We start from the raw sequence: 26,617 nt of genomic DNA, 5'->3' as shown, positions 1-26,617 counted from the left end.
TAGAAAAAATAAATTTCTATAGATTTATTTTGAATCCTCATTTGTGGTTGTCACCTCACATGGGAAACACTCCCTACAAAACTGATGTATCCAATAGTAATATGTGGGCTTTTGGGAAGGAAATTATGTACACTTAGTTGATGTTATAAGCTAGAAATAGATACTTCAGTTAGACTTTCACATAATGCGATAGCTACTTTCTTAAATAATGGAAGCATATATACTAATTTAGAGTTGAGAATCCCATTCATTGTCACCCATCCACTATTGTCAATTAATTTAGGTGTTCCTACATTTCTTTTGCCTAGAACATCACCCCTTTAAATTTATTTGGATGCTAAAATTACGGTATTTTTATGAGCCAATGGTTTAAAGTTTCACCACCTAATTTAGATGCCCTTGAATTTGATGTGAAATTACACTAGATGTGACTGAGTATATGAATTGGTGGTAAAGATAGGCTAAATAGTTTTACCCACAATTATATCAGTTTTGAGTGGATTATATGAGAATTAATCTCCCTTAAATGTTGTAGAGTCATTTTGATAAAATAAAAAAATGCATACATCTACTTATTCAAAAGTACCAGTACAAAGGAAAGCATCAAAGCATTTTGGTGAAGTCTGGCATCTATAAATTGGACATATATTTATAGATAGATTGAACAATTATTGCTGTTAAATATCAAAATATTATAGATTAGTGAAAAGTTTACATTGTTTAATTATTGTTGGAAGAGTGTTTCCCTTGTTAGTAATGGTTTTCCCTTTGAACATCAAGATTATCAATAAGATATAATACCATATAATGTCACTGAATGTTGACACAAACAGTTTGCTACTAATATTTATGTACATAGTAGAATATAGGAAAGATAATTTTAAAATCTTTATTATTTTTTCTTCCTTCCTAACCATGGAATACACCCTATTAAACTTTTCTTTCATCGAGATATGTCTTGTCTTTTCAAAAATTTATCTTCAATGCAATTTTTGTCAGTACCTTTGCACCCTTTTTCATCTATAAAGAACTTTATAGGGTCTTCATCAATATGGCATGTACTTTGATTATCCTCCTCCAAAAGTATGGGTGCTACATGAGAATTTACTTTTTTAATTAAAGAAGTACAAACTATTGTAGTGGTTTCCATCATGATATGAGACATGAAGTGTGGGTATTTTTGAGCTATCAATATTGTAGATTTGGGATACTTGGCTCTTCAAATGGTACACATGAATGTTAGTTTGAGACACCATGGAGGCTGCATAAATCTCACAATGGTCTATCCAAGTTCTATATTCTACCATTTTTTCATATTATTCTTCAAAATTCATGTCATCTTTCTAAGAAAAGAAAGGCTCAAAGTTTGAACAATTCTCCATAATGTACTCCACTACCATACTATGATACTTTGAGTGTTTCTCTTGATCACCTTCAAATTGATCTGCTAGATCTTTGGAAAAATAATTTTCATCTATTAGAATTTGCACCATTCTTATCCGTAATCCATTATGTTGAGCCTTCATTTCTTCTTGGCTCTCCTCCTCACTTTATTATTCATCCAACATGACACTTAATTGAGATTAATTGTCTTCTTCTTTGATGGGTATGTTTGACAGAGAAATATGTAGTTCCAATTAAATATTTATTTAGCATATAGTTCAAATAGATAATGAAATGTATAATTAAACCTTACATATAGGTCTTAAGCATTCTATTTCAAAAATGCATAATGTTATGTTCAATTATTTTGTGATGGTCTCAACCTTTGCCTAAATTATCAAATTTATTCATGTTTGATCCTAGATGATATGAAAATGATACAAATTAAATGAATTCAGTTTATGAACATGTACACAAGACATTACCTCTTAAGGTGTAGGAGACAAATAGTTAGAGTCAAAAGTGATGGGAGAGCGAAAGACAAGCCTAATACATCTTTGGTAAGACTAATACATCTTCTATATATAGAAACCACTTAGATGTCCTTGACATAGTCTAAGGAGAATGAAATTGCATGTCTACAATACATTGATATGATTCTACTTGAGGCAGTGGCAGATATAGATACAATTAACATAAATAAATAAAAATAATTTGTTTAGTCAAAAAATAATAACAATATACTATATAAATTTTATGGTTTATATTTCGATACAATATATCACACCCAATGACACATCTCCACCTAGCCCTTAGAGTAGTAGGAAATGGGAAATTTATTGTAGGGCTTATTGTAGGGAAATTCTACACACACACAGAGAGAGAGAGAGAGAGAGAGAGAGAGAGAGAGAGATGTGGACATAGAAATAGATATGAATAGAGATCTACTTGAGTATATCACAATATTGAGTGAAGTTATCGACATTTGTCAATATAGATTATTATCTTATATTATCCAATATCAATATCAAGTGATCCTTAATATTAAGCACAAACTAATCTAGATTTAATTAAAAAATTAGTAGTAAATCCCTATGTTAGTTAACATTTAGTTTAGAGTTCATTTGGATAGAATGGCTTGATATAATCACACTTATCTATTGATATCTCTCTCTATTCTCATTATCATTGTACATAAATTTTCATCCATCCAGTTTGCCCTTATTGTACCCCTATTTATACCTATTTTAATACATTTAATCCTCTCCCTCAAAACTATCACTTCCCTATTGTAGGTCAACCTATAGGGTTTTTCTCTCATCATTATGAGCTTGAGCCCTACTTTGTAAGATAATCAATTCCAAATTATTTCAAATGGTCAAATAAGGAGCATCTCTTTTGAAAATATTTCAATTTACATATCACAAAAATAGAACATCCTCATCAAATCATATCATTTGTCTATAAGTTTGTGCATTCTACCTTTTATTTATTTGAAATTATCTACAACTTGTTCCTCCTATTCAATAATTAATATATAGAATAGAGAGTGAATTGGTTCAAATGTGATTAGCTCAAATTCTCAAAGTAGAACAGTCCTACAATAAGCCCTAGGTGGGGATGTGTAAATGGATGGGATAGATTATATTGAAATATAAAATATAGAATATATATAGTATACTGTTATTGTTATTTTTTATAGTTTTTCAAGTAAATAAATAGTTATTATTTATTTATATTATTTTTATTTTAAAATTAATAAAATTTCTTATCTATAGTTAATTTTGAAAAAATAAATGAAACTAGTAATTTTATAATTTAGCAACTTTAATGATGTGATATCTAATTCTAATTAAAATTTGGATATAATTTCTTTAAAAATTAAGTTGATAATTATTTTATTAAAAAATAAAAAATAAAATATTTTGCAATCATAAATTTCTTGAAATATGAAAAAATTAATATTATCATTTTTTTTTTTTTAAATGATAAAAAATAATACAACTAAATTGTTTAATTAATCTCTCAATTTATTTTAGTTTCATTCCTTTATTTTTAACTTCTTACTTGTGACTAACTTTATGTAATGCAATGGCCCTCTTCATGTTTTTTCAAGATTTTACTTAGAGTGGTTCAAATTCAATCGAGTCTAGGGGTTTGTGAGGGAGTTTTGATGTCATTTTAAGGTATAAATATTGGTCAAATTATAAATTTTTAGTCTACATAATAAAGGTTTCCATGCCTGGGAGATGGGAGAAGGATTGTGAGCCAATTTGGTGATTGGTGGAAATCCTCAAACTCTAAGATTTTCATCATCTATCATCTCTCCCCAAATTGTCAATTTTCTTCCTTACTAAGAAACAAATTGATTGATGCAATGTTAAAATGTTGAAGTGAAGGAAGATGTCTTTCTTTAAACAAGATGATTAATACAAAAGAAGTTGAAATCCACCATGGAAATCCTCTCTCATCAAGACTTCCCCTCCTTCATGATAACTTAGAATTTCTCATGAGTTGAAATTGAAGATTGAAAGAGTGGAAAGTGGATGATAACATTATTAGAGGGATGCAAAATAACAAGTTGTTTCCAAGTCTAAATTTTCGGCAAGGTCGTGATAGAAAGACTCAAATATCTAGATAAGAAGTGATACAAAGAGTGTGTACATAAATGGAATAGAATCGAATATAAAAGTAGGGAATACTCATGAAGGGAGAGCCAAAAAGGAGTAATAAGAGGGAAATAAATAAGAAGAAGAGAGAGAAGGGGGAGATGAAGAGATATAACTATAAATATGTATGGGGGGATAGATAGATAATAGCATAGAGAGAGAGAGAGAGAGAGAGAGAGAGAGGTGGGGGGGGGATGTGAAAAAATAGAGAGAGGTGAAAGGTAAGGAGAGGGGGAAGATAAGAGAGAGACAGTGAAGGAAAAAGAAGAAGTCTCTAGATATATGCACGTGAGTAAGAAAGATAAAAAGGTAGAGATAAGGAGATAGATAGGGGGAAAAAATCAGCATTGGTGAAATAGAGAGGCAAGGACTAGCATTTACAAGTGTGTCTAGAATAAAATCTCTAGATGGTCTTTATATTCAAGCACTTTTAATTTCAATGAGTACTATAAACTATAAAATAATCCATATACATTTATACATAAAATAAAGGAATATTGCTTGAATCTTGTGACACAAAGAAAACAAAATGTCATTATTTCACTTGTATAAAATAATAGAGATGGAATTATTCTATCGAATATTTTAGTGTATCACAAAAAGTATTATGAGCAAACCTTCTACATTGACAATACACTGGGATTATTCAATATAGATAACACTATCAGTGTAATTCTTGCACCATTCAAAGGTGCAAGGGCTAGTTGTAGTAAGTTCCAAACAACAATTATTAGAATGGATGCATCATTCAAAATGGTTTTTAATCAGAGAATGGACCAAATATGAATTCATTCCTCTATGCCCAACACTCCTATTTTAGATTTTTGTACCACAAAGTAAGGTGTCTAGACAAGCTCAAACCAAATAACTCATTTCCTAGTATAACAAGATTAATGTTAACTAGAATAGGGTTTAACTTTCGTTTGGCAACTACAAGTGGAATAGACATATGTAAATTCTTAAAATTTTGAATTCTTTGTTTGATGTGCCAAATCAAAATTCAAATACAAAATAAAATAGGAATACGTATTCCAATTTTGGCCCAAAAATGAGCTTTTGCAATTCCACCCAAATAGGTAAAATTGGAATATGTATTCCTATTTCAGTTTTATTTATTTTAGAAAACATAAATTTTTGGGTCCGCGAATTCCCCATCAAATTCTGGCTGAACCAAACACAAAATAGGAATATGTACCCCCATTTTCTATTCCAGAATAAGATTACCCTATTCCTATTCCCCTAACCAAATGGACCTATAATCTCACTATGAATTTCAATGCTACGGACTACAATATAATGCACAATAGATTTTAAAAATACATTCTAGTGAGGACTAAACACATTTCCTTCCCATTTTGTTTAGAAAATAGTAAGCTACAAGAGATAAGGGAAACTTGGTGGTTATGCCTATTTCCAAGTTTTATTTGCTCTTCTTTTCTAGTCCACCAACTGCCTTCAAGCTCTTTTTCTACTTTTAGTTCCCTGTGTGTCTCCTTTCCAAGATTCATAAACGTATTAAAAAGGATAGAGGCCCCAATTTGATTACTGACCCAAATGTTTTTCCATCCTATCATAACTTCCTTCTCTTTCTTTAATCCCTATTTCCATATATATATTTAAAAGCATACACACCTAGAACTTCCTTCTTTTCTTTAATCTCTATTTTCATATCTATATATATTTAAAAGTATACACACCTAGTTTATGTATTTTCATAATATTCTATTTGTCTACCCACTTGACATATACTATTTTACTATTTTTCTAAAATGAAGGTAATCATGTATGTATGATTTTTCCTCAAGGGAGCTATGTGATTGAAAGTGGGGATATTCACCTATTGGCCCTAACCATGTTCTATCTTTGATGAAGCTCCCAATTATGGTCTCTCGAGCATAGGATCTAGAGGAGAAGGCTTTGTAACCCATTAGAGAGTAAGTTCAATGATATGCCTAGTCATATGATTAATGTTATAATTCTCACATTTTTCAACTTCAACATTTTAAAATACTAGTTTCTTTTAAACTTCATCCCTATGGTATAAAGGATCCAATACATCTTCAATGTCTTTTTGGGCATTTGCAAGTATATAAATTTGAAGACCATAATCAACTAACTCTAGTTTCATATTCGTTTATGCAACCACTTGGTCTAATTTTACTTTGTAAATTTGTATTGTTTGTTTGCAAATAAAATATCAACCATTTATGTCATTCCTTTGTTTCTTACTGTTGTCTCAAGGGAGGGACTATAGTTGTGCAAGAGCTCATGCTTCATATGTACGTTGCATCCAATGTGTTCTGAATGGGTATGATACGGAGACACTCAAACCATATTTGATGTATGAATATGAGCTATGAAAGGACAACTAAATACCATTCGATGTAAAACATAATATTTTAAAAATATTTAAATCTATTAATTCTTATTTTTAAAATTATATTATTTAAAGTGAGTTCTTATGGAGGTGGCTTTATAAAAAATCAACAACATGGGCTATTCAAATTAGCATTTAGCATTTGTTAAAAATTTAGGTTTCAAAATTTATTACAATAAGTGGTCTAATGAATTGAATTACTTAGAGTGATAAGCAATTCCTACAACATAATAAATAATAAGCTAGAAAAAATGAGATATTAACAAGTACATAAAAATGAGGACAATTCCTAGTTTCTCATCTTTGAAACACACTTAAATCTACAACTTAAAAATAAGGACTTCTATTTTTATATTAAAAAAATATATATATTATGTTCCAATTTTTATTTTTATTCTATGACACATTGAAATTATTTTAAAATAAGATTGGAACTACTCGATAGAACCAAACCTTGCATAATACATATCTATTAAAATACTTACAGTTTAAAAAACTATCTATTCAATTTTATTGAAACATTACAAATTTAAATTCTCTAAGGACAATTAAAAGTAAGAAAAAGAAATTTATTATTGCATGTGAGACTCATGCATGCCCAAAACTAAATATGTTTTTCAAACGCTCCTGAGTATCCAAGTACACAGGTCTCTATATCAAGTTTGAATGACTTGTATTTAAGTGAGAAGTATAGTTTTGCTTTGGACGATAAGAAACATTTTCCTCAAAACTAACAAGAATTCATAGTGACTTAAAACCAACTATTTCATGGCCAATAAGTAGTTAACTAGTGACCTCATGTTCTAGGGCTACCACCAGATGGAAGCTTATTGTTCAATATGTTTTCTCTTTTAAAACCAATCTGAACACCACCATCAATTTTACCTAATTTAATTTAATATTTAATTAATAATTTTAGTAAATGGTACAGTTTTGGTGCTACGTAGAAGTTGCCCAGTTTTGGTTTGCAAGTGAAAGTTGTCCACATGAAATCTGGTCTTTTTCTTCGTCCACATGTAATTAATCACTCATACATCATAGACTGTCATCTAATAAAAATTATGTATTGCACGGTTTTACCATTCTCTCCATTCACAAAATTAAAGTTTTTTACCATACCAATAGCCAATTATTACAAGGTGAAGTTATTACATGGTGAAGTAAACTAGCACATGCACCTTTGAAGAGTACAAAGGTTACGCCGATAGTTGCATACATATGAAATGGTTCTATTGTGTTGTTGATGTGGAAAGTTTGGTCCCTATTTGTCAATTTTTACTAATGATTTAAATAGCATAGGAATTAGGGTTTAATATCTCTCTCTATATTATGCTTTGTTCTTCCCCAATATCCAGAACTACCTACTTTTCCTCACTTTCTCCCTCTCTTAAACACTTACTCCTAACATCATTCTCTCACTATTTCTCTATCCCATGCTTTGTTCTTCACCAATAACTATAACTATCTACTTCTCAGTCCTTTCTACCACTCTTTTTTCTCAATTTTCCATATTTTCTAATTGGATGTGATATGCCATGATCACGAGAAGGAGTTTGTATCATTTTGTAAGCGTAGTCACCAATCTCTATTGTTATATGGATCAACAACCTTATGCTCAATCAATACCCCTTGTATTGTTTATTTGATATAAAGCAAAACTTGACTCTTTTTATCTCTTACTTTTATTAATTTTACTTTCTTCACCACAACAACAATATTCATCCTATTATGTTTTAAATTTATTCATTCTTTCTTCTTTCACATTGTGCTTAGTTAAGATTTATGTGTTCAATATTTTCTCTTCTTATGCATTTTTTGTTTTTTGTTTTTCATGTATTTTGAGCTTAACCAACTTTGTTTTTGCTAAATTAGTGAGATGACCTTACTGGAAAGACATTATTTACATTTTGTGCCAAATTAGGCCACGGTATTTAAAGAACACTTTTGTAAAGAACAAGATCAATCCTAATACAACAACGAGAATTGTGTTAAAACTTATACACTTCAAAATATTGAACTAAAATGGTATCATATTTGTGATAATATAATTTGACTGCTCATTTTCATTGATGATCTAGACCAATTGAATTGAAAAATATTGTGGTCTATTTTTATGTACGAGAACTCTTAACATTAAGAGTATAATTGGTGCGATTAAAGAATGTGACTCATCTCCTATAAGATATAAATAAAGCTTTAGTGATTGATATCAAGAAATAATGGACATTATTAAAGTCTTTTTATCTCAAACAAAAAAATAAATCATACAAATAAATCTAAATTTAGGGAAGAAAATGGATTTAAACTCATATTTAGGAGAAAAATTAAAAAGAAAGTAATTTTTTTTTAGCTTAGATCAAATAAAAAGATTACACGGGTTTTTGAATCATATAAGGGAATTGAATCACCATTTAGCACTGAGCTAAGAATTGCTATAAAACTACACTAACATAAATATTAACCAAGATATATTCATATGATGATATTAGTTTAATAGTATTTTTTTTGCACTTCAAAATTTTATTGCTTAAAATGATGAAGTTCTTTATGATTGAAAAGTATATTTGTATATTATTGTCTCCCATTATATTTATAATTAGTTATAGATAAGTAGGAGATAGATAATTTGATTATTCTTCAATTTTTTGTATAAAAATATTTTAAATTTCTTGATTAGACTTCATAATACTTTTGCTAGTTTCACTCATAACATTACTATATCTATTATTAGAGTAGTTACAATGTCTATAATCCTTAACTATATTTTTGGTTCTATAGCTTTAAAATAAATTATTCTATAGAGATCTCTCCACTTTAGCTCAACTAATAATGACATGATCCATTAACACATCGAGAAGGGCATGATATACATGTCTTTTCACTCTATTAATACTGTTGGGTATTTATTGATTACATTTTGTGACAAATGTCTCACCGATATCTAATTTAATAAATCATATAATCACAAGATTAACTAGGGTTATACATTTTCAAACATAATCAAATTAAAATAGCTAAGTAATTTGTAGGGTTTTTACTTATGGATGTAATGCTACCATATTAAGGTTAACGTGGTTGTTGCAAAAAGAAATCAAATGTGATAATTTTTGAGTGATTGATGGTCTTATTATGTATTGGGTGGATTTATTTCACAAAATATACAATGAAGAGAGAATGTTTGTAATTGTCATATCCTCAACCCTGATTCATGTCAAATAAAATGAGATATGCATCCCAAAGAGAACAGTAAAAGTGGCCACATGGAGAAACACAAGTTAAAAGGCATCAAGTAAATAAACGTGGTAGCATTTGACAATATTCACACATGTATGAAAACAAGATTGACACTACAACGATGGAAGTGACCTTATATATATGTCCCAATCCATATTCCCCCCACCACTTCTCCCTAGTTCCACTATGAGAAATGCCTTTTTACCAAGTCTACTTTGTCCCCCCAGTTGCATTCCCACACCAGTAAGTGCCAATTTCTTCTACTCTTCATGATTGTGATTGATTTTATTGGAAGTTCTAGTGTGATTCATTTCATCAATTTTGAAAAAAGTTAAATGTTTTGTTCGTATTTTTCATACAAGCCATTTAGGTTGTGAGGTTTCTCTCTTCCTCAAATATGTCTTACTTCATATTTCTCATAATGGACGTTTTAATTACAAACTTGCTCTTGTTTCCCATTTTGAGGAGGTGTACTAGAGTATGACATAGGTATTAACATAAGTATTTATTATTGTTGCTTCTCTTTTTTATGGTTGTGTTACAGTGAATGTATCTTTTGTTGAACTCTAGAAGGAGGCTAACCATGTATGCCTATAATTTTGTAATGGTTGCCTGAGGAGGACTGACCTGGCATGTCCATTGAGAAAGTGACGCCTTGAGAAAAGTTGTAAAATGAGAAACATCATTTTGCATATTATCCACGTTAACAACTACGTTGTCATATCTATCTTCATGGGCTCTCAACACTTGATCATCACATGTTTCCTTCAAAATTGTTTCTTCATATTGAAGCATGGACCCACATTGTGGGACAAACTCTTCTTTTGATTGTTAAAGAACATCAAAGACTATATGGGCATGATCGTATGGGAAAAACAAAGGAGGAATAATATTAGTATAGTCAATTTTTGGTATAGTATTTAAACCACTTATATTGATTATAAATAATTTTATGAGCAATCAACTCCTTTTATATGTTATCTTTTAATATTTTTGACTTTAATATTCTAAAGTTTCATAGTAGATTAATATTGTATTTTTTCAATTTGTTCATCACCTCATTATTGGGATGAAACTATGTCTCAAGTTTAATTTATTTGAATTATAAATTAATCAAATAATTAATTATAAAGTTTGACATTAATTCTACATTTAAATACCTCACATATCTTTATAATTGTATTTTCTTATCTCTCATGTCCTCTTCCCTTTGCATTTTTTCTCTCCCTTATTCCACTCCCCTAGTAAACATATTTCTTCTATAAATTTTGAAAAAACTAAGCTTTCTCGTTACTTTTATTATTAAAAGAATGTTTTCAATTATTAAAATTTATTTGAAATATTTTTCTTATTTATTTCTTAAATAGTGTAAAATATTTTAATTTTATTATAGATAATTGGATAGTGTGATGGTTTAGTATTGTAGTCAAAGAATTAATAAATGAACTAAAAGAAAAAAGATTAATATTTTAAAAATATATTGATTTCATGTTTCTTTTACAACTGAATGGATTAAACCTTTGTGTTTGGTATAAAACATCCAACCTTCACTTCAAAACAACTCACTTTGTACATTTTTTGTTGCTTTATGTTTTAATTATCTTGGACATAATGATGGGAGTTTGGAGAGTTTAAAAAATTGTTGTGATTCAAAATTCCATTTTTATTTTTAAAAAATATAAATTTTATATTAATTATAAGTAAATTATAAAAACACACGAATGGGGATTTTTCCCTAAAGGAAGTAGAGCAATCTTAATTAGACTTCACACTATGGTATAAGTATCTTCCATTCACCATTTCACAAATGTGCTTATCTTTAAAAAATCAAGTTATATTAGTTTATATGTGTAAATTATTATCATTGTTAATTTAAAAAATAATGACAAATAAATTCTTAATTATATTACACACATCATTTTCAAAATTGAGTAGATTTTTCAAGTTAAATATATTTGTCAAATAATTTGAAATATTAAAGAAACAATAATATATTTTTTGAAAAATAAATGGATGGAGTTTTAAAGGATTTAGAACAAAAGAAAAACTTCTCAATAAAAATGAAGCCCCTTATATTCTTCCTTTTCCTATTTGAAAGGCTCTCTACCATAGCTCATAGGACTTTATCCATAGCCCTGTGACTCTGGCAGCCTAATAAATTGAAACCCTAACTCATTACCAAGACCAAAACACTAAATAATATTTAATAACTTTCTCTAATAAATTAAGCTCAATCCATCAATCATGCTTTCCAATATAAGACTTTTTATCAAATTGTAGCCAATTTTTTTTTAAAAAGGGCAACTATAAATCAAATCAAGATAATATAACAAGTAAGATTAAGAAAACAACATGTAATTATATTCATTCCATCATGTTTTATCCTATTGAAAAATAGAACATTAATTAAAGATTACCATAATACTTATATTACTTTGTTCTATCTTACTTATAAATATAATCTCATTGATGTGTGGAAGACACCTTGATCCCCATCAACCGGGTCTACTTGCAAGCTTCTAATCAATTTTGTAGTGTTTGAGCTATCACTAGGGTTTATTCTATCAAAATAACCTAGATCTGGCATCTTGTTGCTCACATAATGTTACTATTCCTTTAATGCAGGAGGCATGCTCAATTGGGTTTGATCCAATATCATCATCATGGAAATTGCTCTATCTTGATGATAGACCATGGCCTACTGGAAATTATCTACTATTTGTTCATTTATATAAATATACTCTCTCTTCCTATGTGACCCTATCTATTTATTTCTCTATCAATATCTTTACATCTCTATCTCTCTTTTCTATTTCTATTATTTCTTTTAGTCATTCTCCCCCATCTCCTCTTTTCCCTTCTATTCATGAAATATGACATTTGAATCCTGACATCAATATCATAATCTAACTCAAGTTGTAGCAAATTTCTCCTAATTATCAACTAAATAAAATTTTAAAGATATATTATTAATAAAGGTTAATAACAAGCATATCGTTTGGATATTGAGTATATCTTTAAATAAATTTCTTTTTCTATTTTATTTAATCAACATACCGCTAATTATTAAAATATAATTTTATATCGAACACTTTAAAGTTATATACCAAAAAGATCTTAAAAAACCTTTATTGACAAAGAATAAACATTTATGTAGAAATATTTTTATAAGAATCTTTATTTGATAAATAATAATAATATGTCTATTTTAAGACAATGATAGATGCTACACTTGCCAATGTTACATGTAACCTTGCTACCATTATCTCTGAGATAGACTCCACCATGGGTGTTGAGATTGGATGCCTACTTAGCAAAGGTCCTTGACTTTTTGTTGGTATTCCAAATTTTGTTAAGGTAATTGAAGTCAATTAGTTTAACCTTTTCTTTGGATTAATGGTATTCAATTTATTAGGAAATGTACAATCTTTATTCATGTAGCATTCACTATACCTAGAAAAAATGTGGCTACAGACTTGGAATATTTTGGCTTCTATAGAGTTGAGCTTAAATTGCCCTCGTGGTCCAATTAATGCACTTGTTGTTGGCAATGGCATGCTTTTAGCAAGAGTACATATATGTATCTTGGTACAGTTAGAGTAGTTCATTGTTAATTATAGCATTGATATAGTGGTTCATTGTGTTTATAAAACATTCTTTTTTCATACAAGGTGTGGGGTCGGTGACATGCTTAAAGTGGACATCTCTATCATTGTAGTCTTTGTGTTTTTTCTTGCTGTGTTCTTTTTTCTCCTTGTTATGTTCTTATATATATATATATATATATATATTGCTTTAGAAAAATTGTGTTTCTTTATTTGTGCAAGGTGATAAAGTAATCAAATACATTGTACACATTATTCTATTTATCTCTATTCTTTTATATGTTATTACAAGTTGTTGTATATGTGATACAATTTGCACATGTGATCTTGTGTAGTCTTCTTGGATGCTTGTAACATGGTAGAACTAATTTTCTTTTCATCTCCATGTTGGCAACCCAAATTGACTATTGTTTCTATCTCTTTCATTTTTTCCCATTGTGTTGTAGTTGTATTTCTGTTGGGGAATGGTGACATTTAATATTTGATATAATATTACATATTATCATATAATCATACTAATCCTAGTGTTTGTATACCCCTTTTGTGCTCTCTCTTTTTGTCATGTACTATTTTCCTTGAAGTATTCTCTCTTAGTGGAATTTCATAGTGGAAATATTTCTAGCAGATGTATGTAGCCTTCCATTAAATTTATTTCTCTCGATGAGGCATTTCAAATCACATTGATGTGGGGATATACAATCTACTCACTTGCTCATGTACTTTCATGGTTGAATATTTTTTTCTTCTTAGATTCCTATGTAAAACTATTAATAGTTCAGGGGCCTAATCTAGGTAGCTCTTCTTGAATCCCTCTATTGTAATATGAACATTTTTTTGGGCTTGATTCTTATACTTCTTTTCGGACCCCTTTTTGGATTACTAATAGTTTCAAAGGTGCAACCCTTGTTTTTTTATCAATCTTTTGATTATTGACAATTTAGGAAGACTAATCTTTCTTATAATCCAAGGAAATATGCCTGGGTCATTTTTTATTTACCTTTTGGGACATGTAGTTCCCTTGAGGATAAGTCTTTTTAACGGATTAGTTGGAATGCCACACAAACTTGCTAAACCATTTAATTCATCTTTGATTGGTTCACAAGCATGACATAGACACTTGGTAGACCATTCAATTCCATCATTTTTAGAATTTTCCTTTTCATGTAGTTCACAATAAGGAACAAAAAACTTTATTGAGCAAGTTTAGTACACCTTTTTTTTTCCTCCCTTTTTCCTTTTTTAGTAACATCTCTCTTATTACTACTATCAATACAATGAAGACTAAAATAGGAGATAAATTTAGCATCTTAAAATGGAACAATGCTTCATTTAAGACCTTCTAACTCATATCTTTAGTGATTTTATGGATCTTGGATAGATTTGTTTTGAATCAATTTTCCCTCCCATTTAATTCCTATTTTCTAGTTTCATCAGTGCAATTTCTAAGACCTTGGGTTAAACATTTCTCAAGATAACCCTTGTATAGGTTGACCTAGTCAACAAATAAAGGTGTAGGTCAACCCAATCAACTTATACTAGTATATTTTGACAAACTCAACATATACCCAAGATATTTTTGGTCCTAGGATGGGTTTTCTCTTGGGGACATAAATTTGAAAATTAGGTGAACCCATCTCCTATCTTTATTTTAATTACTTAAAAATAGTATAAAAGGAATCCCAAGAACCTTATTTGCACATCTACTAGAAATCTAAGGACATAAAGAAGAAAATCTAAACATTGAAACTAGAAGATTTCCCAAAATACTTCATGCATTCAAGGTGTTTTTATTGGAATGTGAGGTCATAAATTTAATCATTCAATTGTGTTTGAGTCTTTAAAAAGGGTTGAGTCATCACATTGTTGAAATTTACAAATGGGAAGACTTACTTTTGAGAGGGCAGGTGAATCATAAGTAATTAAGTTTAACCTTTAAATGTTTTTTAGCTAAGATCATTCACATGCATCTAATATATCTACATAACATGAAAAATAAGGACATGCATGAAAATAGATAACACAAGATTTGATCAGCTAGAAACCCTCCAAAATAAGAAGGTAAAACTGGGTTGGGGATGACAGCCACAAATTAACATTGCAGCAATGTGTAACTATTTAAGGTTACAAAGTTTGACCACTTCCAATGGTCCACCCTATGAAAGGCCTACCCTGTTAAAGGCTTATCAATCTATTAAAAGTGACCTAGTTAAAGGATTTACAAACACTCACTTCGAATGTTACCCTATTAAAGGATTTAGCACCTTGTTGGAAGGCTTACAACATGGTTGTTAAACCAACCTATCATCATAGGATTTTCATTCCTAATACATTGGCTAGAAAGTATTAGAATCTGATGACCTGATGACTTACAATCTTTAATTGCTGATTCTAGATCCTTGTTCTACTCAATCTGATTCTAATCCTTCCTTGATCTGATATGTCTCTGCTCGAAGTGTTAATGCTCTATTCTAACCAACTAAATTCTACAATGTTGCACTTCATTATCTAAGTCTTTACACCCTTCTAAACTTTGCTAGTATTCTCCCATACAATACTCTCACACACATGAATTATTGGGTTTTGTCCTCCTTTTAAAGATTTTCAAAGACTTAAGGTTAGGTATGAATCTATGATCAATATTCATTCTTCTTTTCCACTCAATTCTTTCACTTTTCCTATTAGTTGCATGATTTCTCCATTTTTCTTATTGGTTGCATGCTAACTAGATAGCGAATGTAAAAGATTCAATCTTATCTTCAACATCCTTTGAGATTCATTCTAAGTTGGCTCAAAAATGGTTTACATCTAAGTTTGTGAAGGCACAAATTCATATGTTAATTCTGTGTTACTCAACACTTACTAATTGTTGATGCTTAGAACATATAGGAATTCTATCTTACTCGGCATCTATGGTAACTCTGTCTCACTTGGAATCAATAATTTTCTCAATACCTATAGTGACTCAACATCACTTATCACTCAGCACTTGATACTTTCTCGACACCTATTGAATTTCTCACTCAGCACATACTATAGCTCAGCATCTATATTATATTTGGCATTAACTTAGAAATTGGTTAAGTGTGTTGACACTCAATTGTCAAAACCAATCCAAGACCAATGATCTCCCCCTTTGACATGAGTGGCAAAAACACTTAACTAAGTATTATGAATCTGATCTTTATGATTATAACACATCCTATTCGGCATATGTACAAAACTTCAAAAAATTGTTCAAAATTTGTAGAAGACTATATATACCCTAAAAATTTGTAACTCCCCATGAGTTGACGTGCCATTTCTATATCCAAAAAAATTTCCTTATGCTGGATTTGTCCCATGCTATTTCCATTATCTACCTTATCATTCCTTTTGCCTCTATTTCTATCTACTTTGTATCTACTCCGTTTGTACTCTGCCTTTATTTCTACTCCCCCTTTTACACATCCCCTTGCAATTTTTGTAGTTATACCTCCTTATTTCTCCTCAAAACTCAGAAATCTCCCTTTCTCCTTTGGGTATCTCATTTATTATCTCTCCCAATCATATCTTCCTTTATCTACAGATCCATTCTTATTATCTCCTATCTTTATTATATCTCCCCCTTTGTCTATATAATGTACTATCTCCCCCTTTTTGCCACTTATCTCAAAGGTTCCTAAGAATGAATGGAATATTTAGCCAAAAATGTTTTATTTACCTGCATTATCATCTTTAGAGTAGCATCCCAATTGTCTAAGGAAATTTCTAGTGCTTTGAGCTAGATGGTTGTCTCTGTTGCAAGATGTACTAGGCCTTCTAATATAGAAAGATTAAGATCTTTCTTTAAAAAATTCTCTACATAGGCCACTTCTTTACGAAATACTTCCAAATGTGGGGTTATTGTAGATTGAATCTTATTAATTTGGCCTTAATATTAACCTCTTCTATTGATAATACAACCAATTCCTTCTAAGTTTGAAGTGTTGTGGAAAAATGTTTCTCACTTTGAGCTAGATCCTTAGGTAGCTGTGTGCTTGATATCTTAAGGTTCCTCTCCAAGCTCAATATTCTCTAGCTAGTTTCTTATGTAAAATATGAAGAGTAACACAGTTTGGAGTATAATGAGAATATGTTCTCAAGTACTATTTTTACTTTCTCTACCTTCTTAGCTAGTTCCACTTGTGATAGTGCTATCTCACCAAATATCTTTTCATTAACTTTCATTTGAAACTTCTTCTCAAACCATTCCAATTATTTAACATTGGTATCAAGGTCTTCATTTTTTACTTAGTCCACTATGTTGGATAGTTGCTCCATGATGGGCTTTGTTTCATCAAGTACTGGAAAGCTAAATGCATCAAGAAAGATTTCTTTTATTTCTATCAATTCTTGCCTCTATCTATACTCATTTCTAAGTATCTCCTACTTCTTTTTCCTTTTCAGTGCCTTTTACACTTCATTGATCTATGCTAGGTTTGTTTTCTTGTAGTCATAACTCAGTGTGACTATCTCTTCATCAAGTGCAGAGTCTCCATAGTGCAGTACCCTTGCTATCTTGTTGGAGCTTGAGCCTAGTGCTAAAATTTGCAGTGGTACCACATTAGTGCTCGGTTGCTTGGTAGGAGTCCCTATAGTAGGCAAGTTAACCAATGTCTATATTGCCTCTTTCTCTCTTTCCTTGGAGGTTTTCTCCTCCTCCTTATCTTCTTCACTTCTTCCTTGATCAATTACAATGATTTAAGGAGGTCCACCTTGGCTTTGTACTGTAGGATGCTTTTGTCCTATCTTCTCGTCTGCTAACTCCTCAGCAATTGAAGTTATTGTTACTATGGAATCAACCTTAGCAGTTGTGCCTTGTGCTACTTACTCTTTTGGTTGATCACTTGTAGCTAGAAGGTTGTGAAGGTGGTTGTTGTGTGTTCACCTTCTCCTTAGTTATTTCAGCTATAGCCTTCTATAACTCTTCTACACTCACCAAAATAGGATTTGTACACAACTGCAATTGCAAAGTTGTTTGGTGAAGGATCTTTTAAAGATCCTCTTTAGCCAATGGATTAATTTTTTGACCTAAGGTGTCAGGAACATCTTTTACAATTATAGTTTCTATAGATGTAGGTGCTCTATGTGGAAGATTGGGCGGTGACAATTGTGTGTCTTGGATACTCTGTTCTTGGTGTTGCTCCTTAGTTGTTGCCTCATCACCTTGATGTGTCTCCCTCTCCACTGTTACCTCTTCCGTCTCTTTTTCTCCTTCTTCCTCCTTCTCATTTTCCTTTTCTTCTTCACTACTATTCCTTCCCTCGAAGGGATCTTCTTGACCTTCCTTAACTATTGTTAACCCATAAATCAATTTCCACATTTGTGTGGACTTCTTTACAACATCCTCAATTCTATTCTATAGAATGTTGAAGGCTTTGTATTTGGGAGAAAATTTTCTCCCATGTTTCTTAATAGCCTTACTTATTTGACCTTTTTTAAGGTTTGGCATTACATGAGCCAATGTTGACTCCCTTATTTCCTTCTCCATGTTTAGGCAATAATGCCATTTATTTTCAACAATGGAGCTTAGCTCCTTAGGCATAGAATTGTCAAGTTCAAGTGGAGTAGTCTTGAACTTGGCCATCATAGTGTAGATAGACTCTTGCACTATGTTATGCTCTTCTCTACTCAACATATTAAAATCAATATCTTTTAATCTTGATAGATCTGCATTATCCCTAATGTTATCAAAATTATTTTCCAAGTTAGATTTGGTGGAATGCCTTACCACTCTGAATTGTTCATTGTTAGATTATGTCTTCTCTTTATCTAACTTTTGGGGTGCAACATACTTTATTCTTTTCTTTTCTATAGGTCCTCCTTTCTCTGTGGCTTTTTTCTTCTCCTATTCCTTAGCCACTTTTGTTGTTCCCTTGGTGTCCACCCTTGTAGTAGTCTTGGTTGGGCTTGGCTTAGCTACTTTCTTCTTCCCTTTGGGTTGTGCAATAGGCTATTTTTGTGTCTTTCTTTTCTTAGGTTTTGCCTTGGGTGATTCTTTCTCAACACCTTCTTCTTCCTCTGCATCCTCACCCATGCCTTGGGTCAGTGCTAATGGCTCTTGTCCTTGTTCATCTTCATCATCTTCTTCATCTTCTTCTTTTGCCTCATCTACCCCTTCTCCAAATTTAGCTTTTAGCTTCTTTACTAGTTTGTCCTTTTTATTCAATGTGGAAGTTGTCTTTAACTCTATGTCCACCTTTGATCTTACCACATCAAAAGTATCAAAATGTGGTGCACTCTTATCCACTTCTTCTTCTAATAATGCAGTTATAGCTATAGATGCCTCATCTATACTTATCTCATATCCAAGAGGTCTTAGCCATCTAACCCTTGGTATGACTACTTGTATTTAAGTATAATCAATATCTACAAGAAAACATACATCATTTACATGTTGTTCTACTAGTGAAATAGGTATCCTCAATCTCTATTTCATGGACTTCTTAAAATTCTCAAAATAACTTGTCATAAGAGTTTCAAAATTAGCTCCCATTTGTTCAATGTATTCATTTACTTGAGCTACTATAGACCTATTGGTTTTCCAGCTAACTTTACCAAAGGATGGAAATTCATTTTGTACATAGAAAAATATACAAATCAAAATTGCACCAAATTTTCAGTATGCTCCCTTGATTCTCCTTATTGCTCGTAAGTTCACATTTATTTGTTGTAATTGCAATTCTGCAAGATCATAAGTATGATCCTTTTTGACTAGTTTATAGCTAGCATCCAATGCAATGCAAGGTATACTATTAAGTCTTCTAGATTGATAAAACTTGTGAGAAATGACTCTAATAGCAAATTCAACAAGATGGTCTTGGATAGTATCTATAGTCATTCCTCTCTTGTTCCATTTGGCACCTGTGTTCTTCTCAATTGCTTCCCTAGAATCACTTCTGAGGGTCTTGGGTTGATCTAGGGTTGGATACCCTATTACTTTATGAATGATTCTCTTTGATATCTTGATTGGACTATCTTCCAACCATAAAATTCGATCATGAATCCTACTATGCACAATTCTAATCCATTTAGTTTTAAAGACAGTGGAGAATTCTAAGGCTTGAGTCAAACCCTTCCTTTCAACAATTTGGTATTCTTCTTTCAAAACTCCATTTTCACACAACCTATCATATTCTTCTATCATTTCCATGTCTCCAATGGCTCCAATCTTATAGTTGTAACACCTCCTAACATCTTGGACCATAACTACCTTAGGAGGAATAATAGACAGGGCTTCGGCTGGGTTGTTTTTGTATGCCACTTCAAGGATTGGCCAGAAATTAGGTTGTTTAACTTCATTCGACACAAGTTGGACCTCAAACAGTTCCTTCTCCTATGATTTCCTAGAACTGGAGGCCATTTGTGTGATCTAAGGTTTAAACACGAAGAAAATGTGAAACTGTGTAGCTCAACACTAGTGTAAATACCTTGGAATTGATGAAACTAAGCTAAATCACTATTAAAATTAGCTCAAATGTTGGATTCTCTATTTTGAAATCATTCTCCACTCTTCTTCATCTTTGCTCTTTATTCACGATGAAGAAAAATGGTTCAAAATGCGATAATATACCCTATATTCATAGCATTTAATGCTTAGTGCATTTACAACTACCCACTCAGGTTCTTAAGCATTTCTACATTACTCAACTTCCATTGTTTTTCCACCACTCAACATCCACTAAAGTTACCCTCACTCAGCTTCAACTAAAATTTCTCTTCATTCAACTTCTACTACCAACTTGATTGCAACTAATCATTGGCTTCTACTAACTTTGGCAATCAACTCAGCTTGTACTGGGATTTTACTCAACATCAACTTGGCAACACTTGTGAAATCTTGAAACTTTTAGCTTTGCATCTCTATTCATGTTGATTTCTCCTTTTCAATACTTGCTTGTCTTGGAACTGATGTATGATAAAGCTTTGTATATCAATCCCACATACCTTCTTTTTCTAAGTTAGATGAAGCGTGACCCCTTCATTTGATGTGTTTCTTCCATCTTTCTTTTTCCATGTCTTATTCATTTCCCCTTTGATGTGCTCAACATCTACCTTCACTTTTCCTTTGTTGAACTCTGAGTTGGGTGCCTTTGACCTTGTTGGGAAATTCTTGCTAATATATCCAGTCTTCAAACAACTAAAGCATATAGTCTGACTCAACCATCTACTGTAGTTTCCACTTAAATGTGTTCTTATATAATTTTTAGGGATGTGTCCATATTCCTGACAGTAATGGCAGCTATACCTAGTGTTGTAGTGACAATTGTAGTGATGTCCATGATTATTTCCCCTTATTAGCTGATTAGGTGTCCAAATAGGCTTTGATCTACATTCAAAAGCTCTATGTCCATACTTCTTGAAATTGTAGCAGTGACCTTAAAATCTTGGTGTTCTGATAGTCCTAGTCCTACAGTCATGTGCTTGATGTCCATTCTTGTTGCACTTGTGACAGTGACCCATATTCTTAGGTTTTTCATGCTAATGGGTGTTCTTGCTCCTACACACATTAGAGGCATGTCCCTTTTTACCACAAAAATGAAAAGTAGGTTTAGTGTTCTTACCTTTGTTACTTATTTCTTCTGTAGTCTTGGACGACTCTCCTTTTTCAGTGCAAGTGTATCCTAGTCCTAAAGTATCATTGCTAGCTCTTGGTGATTTTAGTAGTTGTTCAAAGTACTTGATGGCATCATTTTGTTTGTTGAAGCTCTTTGCAATCTCCTCTCTTTTTAGTTCATTTTGCAATTTTTCATTTTGCATCTTCAGTGTGGAGATCTCAATATCCTTGACATTCAATTCATGATGTGCATTCATCATCTGACTTAGGGTTTCTAGCTGCATGTTTGAAATTCTTGCAAGTTCAATTGACTTTTCTTCCAATCTATTGGCAAGGTTTCTCTTGTCATCTTCTAGTATAGGCTTATCTTCAATGGCTCTTTTTTTCTATTCAATCACTTCACAAAACATCATGGCTTATGAATCTTATTCAATCTTGAGAGTTCTAATTTTTTCTATTTGAGCTCTATTCTTCTCCATTAGGCCTACTATTACTGCATCAAACTCTTTGGAATCTCCATTTGCAAACAATTTTGAGCTGTCAATCTCCTTGTATTGTACATCATTCTTAGCTATGACAATCTCTTTTCTTCTCTTTAAAGATTTTCTTAGTTCTTCTTTGGCTTCTTCCAAAGTATGTAGAGTGAGTTATACATCAATCACCTAGTTTTCTATGATCCTCCCAAGTTTGTAGGCTTCCATTTCCAGATCTTTTCTTGAAGCTGGGTATGTGCAGGATCATGGTGTACCAAACTATGGCCTTAAGTGGTAGTGAAAAATCAGCAAATCAGGTTTATGTCAAATTGACACATAATTTTGAAGTGGTTATGGAATTTATGTCAAAAAGTTGTAAGAAAATAATATGTAAGAAATTGAATATAATTTCTAAACTACCAAGCCTTATCCGGAGAAAAAAATAATTAATTGGTCAAAAGTTTGAATTTTAATGCAGTGCTAAGAAAATTTCAGGGCAAAAATAAAAAGTAGGTGTATGTCTAACCACCTTAATCAAAATCAAATCATAATATTTTTTTAATATAATTATAGATATGAAAAGTAGACTCATGCCCAGATGTGATGCATATTTTTCAATATTTTTATTCCAAATAAATAATTAACTATGAATTTTCTACCAAAAATTTTTTGAAAAAAAAAAGTCCCGTGTCTGACCACCCTAACTAATAGAAAATTTTACCAAATTTAAATTTATTTATTTTTTTCTTATACTAGCCAAAGTATAGAATGTGATGCAACTTTTAGATTTAAAAAATGTTATACCATTTGAAAGTTATAGCTATTTTTCAATCAGTATGTCAATCAGCACTTTATAATTATCTTCATTGATAATAAACTAATAAATACTTATCGAACTCAGAATTTGACAGAAATTATATTTATGGAATCTAGAGATCGATATTAAAAAATTATTTTTTATTTTATTCAATTTCAATCAAAATAACATTGTCAGACGGCTACCCGAAGTTTGAGTATCACTAAAACCCTCTTCAAACACGTCTTTTGGGTTGACTGGGTAGGCTTGGTATTTACCAAGCCTAATCAGATATTCAATTATAAATCAGATATCCGACTATAAATCGGATATCCGATATGTTGAGGTGGGCAAATTTAAAATCTCAACCCATTTTGGAGGGTAAATTGGGTTTAAACGTCACAACTTATTATTTCTAAATGATTTCACTTATATTACTATGTAAAGATGTATTTTAATATATTATATATATATATATATATATATATATATATATATATATATATATATATATATATATATATATATATATATATAATAACGTAATGTAAAGATATAAGATATAATCTAACAATATATACTAATATATTATGTTAATCTTATTACAATCTATAAATATAATTTATATTATTATTATTTTTACTAAATATAATAACGTAATTTATATATATATATAATACATATTATATATTATTATATTAATATGTATGTTATTAATATATATATATATAATAACATAATATTTTCATTAAATATAATAAAGTAATACATATATATATGTTATTAATCTATATATAATAATGTAATATTTTTATTAAATATAATAATGTAATATATATATATATATATATAATTATATTAATATGTATGTTATTAATAGATATGTATATTATTAATATATATGAGTCAAAGGGGGTCATAGGTCAACCATTGACCTCTTTTGACGCATTAAATGATGACATATGTCCTTAGGGGTCCTAAGAGCCTTAGGTACATATTACAATGGTTAATATGGGTCAAAGGGGGTCATAAGGTCACCTATGACCCCTTTTAATCGATTAAATGATGATATATGTCCCTACGGGTCCTAAGACCCCGAGGGACATATTTGAATCGTTCATATGGGTCAAAGGGGGTCATAGGGTGACCTATAACCCCCTTTGACCCATTAAATGATGACATATGTCTCTAGGGGTCCTAGGACCCCTAGGGACATATTCGAATAGGTAATATGGGTCAAAGGGGGTCATAGGTCCCTTTGACCCATTAAATGACGACATATGTCCCTACGAGTTCTAAGACCCCTAGAGACATATTTGAATGGGTAATATGGGTCAAAGGGGGTCATAGGGTGACCTATGACGCACTTTGACTAATTAAATGGCAACATATGTCTCTAGGGGTCCTAGAACCCCTAGGGACATATTCAAATGGGTAATATGGGTCAAAGGGGGTCATAGGTCACCCTATGACCCTCTTTGACCCATTGAATGACAACATATGTCGGTAGGGGTCCTTGGACCCCTAGGAACATATTCGAATGGGTCATATGAGTCAAAGGGGGTTCTGACCCATATGAACAATTCGAATATGTCGCTAGGGGTCCTAGGACCCCTAGGGACATATTCGAATCGTTCATATGGGTCAGGGGGGTCAAAGGGGGTTATTGGTCACCTATGACCCTCCTGACCCATATGAACGATTCGAATATGTCCCTAGGGGTCCTAGGACCCCTAGCGACATATTCGAATCGTTCATATGGGTCAAAGGGGGTCATAGGGTGACCTATGACCCCCTTTGAACCATTAAATGATGATATATGTCTCTAGGGGTCCTATAACCCCTAGGGACATATTTGAATCGTTTATATGGGTCAAAGGGGGTCATAGGGTGACCTATGACACCCTTTGACCCATTAAACGATGACATATGTCCCTAGGGGTCCTAGGACCCCTAGGGACATATTCCAATCATTCATATGGCTCAAAGGGGGTCATAGGTCATTGATCCATTAAACGATGACATACCCCTTTGACCCATATGAACGATTCGAATATGTCCTTAGGGGTACTAAGACCACTAGAAAAATATTTAAATCATTCATATGGGTCAAAAAGAGTCATAGGGTGACCTATGACACCCTTTGACCCATTAAACGATGACATATGTCCTTAGGGGTCTAAGGACATATTTGAATCATTCATATGGGTCAAAGGGGGTCATAAGGTGCCCTATGACCCTTTTTGACTCATTAAATGATGACATATGTCCCTGAGGGTCCTAAGGACATATTCAAATGGGCCATATGAGTCAAAGGGGGTCATAGGTCACCCTATGACCCCCTTTGACCTATTAAACAATGACATATGTCCCTAGGGGTCCTAAGACCTCTAGGGACATATTCAAATCGTTCATATGAGTCAAAGGGGGTCATAGGGTGCCTTATGACACCCATTGACATATTAAACGATGACATATGTCCCTAGGGGTCTTAAGACCCATAAGGACATATTTGAATCGTTCATATGGGTCAAAGGGGGTCATAGGGTGACCTATGATCCCATTTGACCCATTAAATGATGACATATGTCCCTAGGGGTTCTAAGACCCCTAAAGACATATTCAAATGGGTAATATGGGTCAAAGGAGGTCATAGGGTGACCTATGACTCTTTTTGACCCATTAAACGATAACATATGTCCCTAGGGGTTCTAAGACCCCTAAAGACATATTCAAATGGGTAATATGGGTCAAAGGGGGTCATAGGGTGACCTATGACTCTTTTTGACCCATTAAATGATAACATATGTCTCTAGGGGTCCTAGAACCCCTAGGGACATATTCAATGGGTAATATGGGTCAAAGGGGGTCATAAGGTGACCTATGACCCTCTTTGACCCATTAAATGATGACATATGTCGCTAGGAGTCCTCGAACCCTTAGGAACATATTCGAATGGGTCATATGGGTCAAAAGAGGTCATAGGGTGACCTATGACCCCTTTTGACCCATTAAACGACGACATATGTCTCTAGGGGTCCTAGAACCTCTAGGGACATATTCGAATTGTTCATATGGGTCAAAGGGGGTCATAAGGTGACTTATGACCCCCTTTGACCCATTAAACGATGACATATGTCTTTAGGGGTCCTATAACCCCTAGGGACATATTCGAATCATTCATATGGGTCAAAGGGTGTCATAGGTAGGTTAACCTATGACACCCTTTGACCCATTAAATGAGGACATATGTTCCTAAGAGTCCTAGGACCCCTAGAGATATATTCGAATCGTTCATATGGGTCAAAGGGGGTCATAGGGTGACCTATGACCCCCTTTGACCCATTAAATGATGACATATGTCACTAGAGGTCTTCGGACCCCTAGGAACATATTCGAATGGGTCATATGGGTCAAAGGGGGTCATAGGGTGACCTATGACCCCCTTTGACCCATTAAACGATGACATATATCTCTAGGGGTCCTATAATCCCTAGGGACATAT

Source organism: Cupressus sempervirens, chromosome 11 (genome assembly GCF_028749045.1).
Source record: "Cupressus sempervirens isolate cs-2001-9-10 chromosome 11, ASM2874904v1, whole genome shotgun sequence".
Lineage (NCBI taxonomy): Eukaryota > Viridiplantae > Streptophyta > Pinopsida > Cupressales > Cupressaceae > Cupressus > Cupressus sempervirens.
This window is presented reverse-complemented; position numbering follows the sequence as displayed.